The following is a 4,963-nucleotide window of genomic DNA, read 5'->3' on the forward strand; positions in this document are numbered from 1 at the left end:
TGTGTGTGATCTGCTGGAGTGTTCGCTCTCAAGAGTCCATTTATATCCAGCAAAGGGCCTGTGACTCATCTCCCAGCCCTCCCCTCGTCTCTCATTCATACAAGACGACTCAGCCCTTTCTGAGGTATTGAAATCTACGAAATGAGGAACTGAAGTTTTTATTATTGTTACTGTTATTCTGACTATTTCGACACTGCAATGTCTAAATGTGATCACCACAATTACAAAGCTTTTTGAGCCACAGGAAATGTGAAATAAGGTGAAGAAACGCAGATGAGAAGGGAAGAAGTAACCCGAAAACCTCAAAAGGATGTTTGGGATGGAGCTGGAGAGAAGAGTCAGAACATCCCCTTTTTGTTGTCAGCAAGAGTCAAAGAAAGCTTCAGCAAAAACTGGGCCCAACGTGGCTTATTGAAAATTATTTACTTCGGATCAGAATAAGCTGATTCTCTCTCTCTCTCTCTCTCTCTCTCTCTCTCTCTCTCTCCAGATTTAGGGGCCATTGATACAGTTTCTGATGCAGCCCTAACCTTTGCCATCAGTTTGGAAAATTCTGTGGATTATTAGGAATTCAGCTGGAATGCAGGGTACTAGAGATTGAACTGGACCCCAAAGAAAGGATTCCCTACAGGTTCTGTTACCTTTCATGGAACAAACATACAAATTATTCAAGGCTATAAAATTGAGGGTACATGGATCCCTTCTTCAGGACTCCAAAATTCATCCATGATAACAGCTTTGAAATTTAATCACAGCTATTCTAGATCTTCTCAGTCATGACCTTGCTGTCTTGACACCTCCTGTTTATTTTTCATTACTCTGTCTGTGTCAGGATTACCACATGGCTCCAGGTTCACTCCATTATATGCAGAGAACATTCCTGCATGCGCTAGCGTAAACCCAGCAATGTGAATATGGAGTCAGTTGGCAACCTTATTTGACTAGACCAGGGGTGGGCAATCTTAGTCCTCCAGCCCGGTTTTTCCCAATAAATATAGACAAGATCCAATTTAACCCTTTCATCTACGCTGATGATATCACGATATTCATCCCTTTCCAATCCAACCTTACTGAAATCTCGGGGAAAATAACCTCTGCCATGAATATCCTATCATCCTGGGCCAACGCTTTCAAGATGAAAACGAACAAAGAAAAGACTCAATGCCTAATCCTCTCATCACAACACGCTACTTTGCTACCAACCACCCTGATCACCCCCGACGTTACAATCCCAATATCTGACAATCTAAAAATCCTAGGAGTAACATTAGACAAACATCTAACTTTGGAAACTCACGCAAAAGCCACGACAAAAAAGATGTTCAATGTGATGTGGGTACTGAAGAGAGTAAAACCATTCCTCCCACAGAAAACTTTCCGCAACCTAGTACAATCCACAGTACTCACCCATGCCGACTACTGCGACAGTATATTCATCGGTTACAAAGCCCAAATCATGAAAAAACTCCAAACCGCCCAAAACACAGCAGCCAGACTCATCTTTGGCAAACCACGATTTGAAAGTGCAACACCACTTCGTGTAAAACTTCACTGGCTTCCTATCAAGGAACGCATAAACTTCAAAGCCCACACAATGATCCACAAGATCCTCCATGGCGACTCTCCAAGCTACATGAACAACTTGATCGATCTTCCAGCCAGGAACGGGTCCAAATCTTCTCGTACTTATCTCAATCTCCATCTTCCCAATTGCAAAGGCCTCAAATACGAAACCTACTATGCATCCAACTTCTCCGTTATAGGCAGCCAACTCTGGAACGCAATACCTCGACACATCCGAACAACCAATGAACACCTACCCTTCTGAAAGCTGCTTAAAACTTACCTCTTCAGACAAGCTTACCCAAATAACCCAACTTAATTCTCGAACTCAAACCACACTACCCATACTCCAATCCTCTCCCACACATCCCTCCCTATTGTCCTACTCTTTCCAACTGGATTATCTCTGTGATACTTCATACCATACTCTGTGTTATCTCTGTGGTACTTTGTACCACACCTTGTACCTTACTTTGTGTTATCTCTATGATACTCTGTACCACATCCTGTAAGCTGCACTGAGCCTGCTATCGAGCGGGAAAGAGCGGGGTATAAATGCCATAAATAAATAAATAAATTTGCATACAATGGAGACAGTTCATTCATGTTCATTGGGAAAATCCTGAAAACCCAACTGAGGATCCAGCCTTTGAGGGCTGAGGTTGCCCACCCCTGGACTAGACTAAGAGCTGCAAATCAAACAGGTTTTCCCCAATAAATATACATGAGATCTATCTGCATACAATGGAGGCAGTGCATGCATATTCTTTGGGAAAATCCTGAAAACCCAACTGTGGATGCCCACCCCTGGACAAGTCTGCAAGCTTCAAGGACTAGGTAAAGAGTCATGGATTTGATATCCTACTGCCTTTCTCTAGTACAACCTTAGGGTAGAGGGTTCACAACCTAAGTTTTATATCTGGGGCAATTGAGGGTTAATTGACTTGCCCAGAGCCACAAAAAGCTGCAGTGGGACTTGAACCCAGAATGGCAGACTCAACGTCTACCACACTCACCATTAGGCCACTTCTTCCATCTGTTATGAGAAGTGCCTAGTGTTAGGTGCTAAGAGCATATATAAATGGGCTTTTTTCCCCGGGTGCAATTTTATAAGTACACAGGTTAGGTAGCATCGACTACAAGTCATTTTCTGTTGCTGGTGCTCATTGGTGGGGTTTGGGTGGAGCATGGAGTTATCTGCATAGATTATCAAATTTTATAATTCATGTACGTGCTTTAGAAATCTAGGCATGGGTATTCGCAGTAAATGTCGGCACTTGTGGTCATGGGTTATGCTACATACACTAACATTTTATAAAGAAACTAGGAAAAAAGGCCCGTTTCTGACACAAATGAAACGGGCGCTAGCAAGGTTTTCCTCGGAGTGTGTGTGTTTTACAGAGTGTGTGTGAGAGTGAGTGTGTGATAGAGAGTGAATGTGTGAGTGTGTGTGACACAGAGAGTGAGACTGGGTGTGAGATTGTTTGTTTGTGTGTGTGTGTGTGTGTGTGTGTGTGTGTGAATGAGAGTGTGTGCCAGGGCCCCCCCTCCCTTCCAGTTTCAGGGTCTGCCCGCCCCCCCTCCAAGTTCCAGGGTCCGCCCTCCCTCAAACCCACCCAGTTCCAGGGTCGTTGCCCCCCTCTTCCCCCCCCCCCCCCCTCCAGCCACCCTGCGATGCTTAAGTGTAAAATTAGGGAGCTGTGTAGTGTAATAAAACGCACTTGCAATGTTGTGAAGCTGACTACGTGGCTTCACTGGAAGTGTTCGTAAGGTTTGTCAGATTTGTCAGTCTGTTACCATCTTTCTTGGCCCCACCCTCGCGCCTCTGATAGGTCCGCCGTCCTCGACGTTAGTGATGACGTCGAGGGCGGTGGACCTATCAGAGGCGCGAGGGCGGGGCCGAGAGAGATGGTGACAGATTGACGAATCTGACGAACCTTACGAACCCTTCACTTCAGTGAAGCCACGGAGTCAGCTTCAGAACGTTGGAGGTGCTTTTTATTATAGTAGAGAAGTGGCATGCGATCACCCTGCGCTGGCAGGCAAATTACCCCAAAACACTTTAGCGCATTTTGCGGGAAGCATTTTCTCGCACGCTAAGCCCGTGTTATCACATCTTAGTAAAAAGGTCCTTAAGTGGCGTGGGGGACCTTTGACTAAGGTGCGTTAAAAAACGAGCTGCGCTAGTGTAGGCGTGTGTTGTGGGCGCGTGCAGATCCATTTTTCAGAACGCCTGTAAAAAAGGGCTCTTTAAAATTTTTGCCGAAAATGGACGTGCAGCAAAAACAAAAATTGGCGCGCATCCATTTTGGGTTTGAGACCTTACCGCCAGCCATTGACTTAGCGGTATGGTATCATGCGTTGCGGTAATCATCTATGCATGTAGAATGACGATTACCGCCCAGTTTCTGCTGCGCACCAGAAAATAAAAATTGTTTTCCAGCGCACGTAGCAGACAGGTGTCAAAAATGAAATTACCCCAAGGGCCACGTGGTAGCTGGGCAGTAACTCCAAATTAACACATGCTGGGCATGCATAGGTGCCTACCAGGGGCGTAGCTAGGTGGGGCCACGGGGGCATGGGCCCCCACAGATTTAGTCCTGGCCCCCTCTACTTTTGACCCCCCCCTGTCGATCATCCCCTGCCACTTTCGACCCACTGCCGCAAGGTACCTTTACTGGCTGGGGTCCCCAAGCCCCACTAGCCTTAGTCTTCTTCAGCGCCGGTATCCGGCGCATTCGCTGATCTGTGCTGTGAGTCCTGATGTCCAGCACGTTCCTTTAAGTGAAACTGAGCAGCACAGCACATCACAGCACAGATCAACGAACGCGCCGGAGACCGTCACTGAAGAAGACTAAGGCTGGCGGGGGTCTCCAACCCCTGCCAGCAAAGGTACCTTGCGGCGGGGTAGCGGGGTGGGGGGGGCAAAGTGGCAGGGGAGGATTGACGGCGGGGGGATCAGCAGCTAAAATGTGCTCCCCCACCTTGGGCTCTGGACCCCCCTCCCGCCGAGGTCTGGCTATGCCTCTGGTGCCTACGTGGCTTAGTAAAAGGACCCTTTAGTTGGACCCTGTCAAGATCTCATCATGTAGAGCAGCTAAATTCGGTTGTCTAGTTTCACTTGCCAGTCAGTCTTAGTCACTCAAATTTTGGATGACTCTGAAGACATGGTTGGGGTGGAGAGATCAACTTAGCCAGCTGCTTAATAAATAAGTTAACAATTTTACATTCTGCCATCTTTTTATATAAAAGTCTGCAAGCTTTATCCATCCGCTTATGTATTTAAGCTAAGCGACAAATGCCCCAGTAAAGAAAACTTCCTTCAGTTGCTTTCTAAAATCCCAATAATTCTCTATCTTTCCGATACAAATAGTAGATTTGAAGCATTCATCTACTCCAG

Source organism: Microcaecilia unicolor, chromosome 8, assembly GCF_901765095.1.
Source record: "Microcaecilia unicolor chromosome 8, aMicUni1.1, whole genome shotgun sequence".
NCBI classification, from domain to species: domain Eukaryota; kingdom Metazoa; phylum Chordata; class Amphibia; order Gymnophiona; family Siphonopidae; genus Microcaecilia; species Microcaecilia unicolor.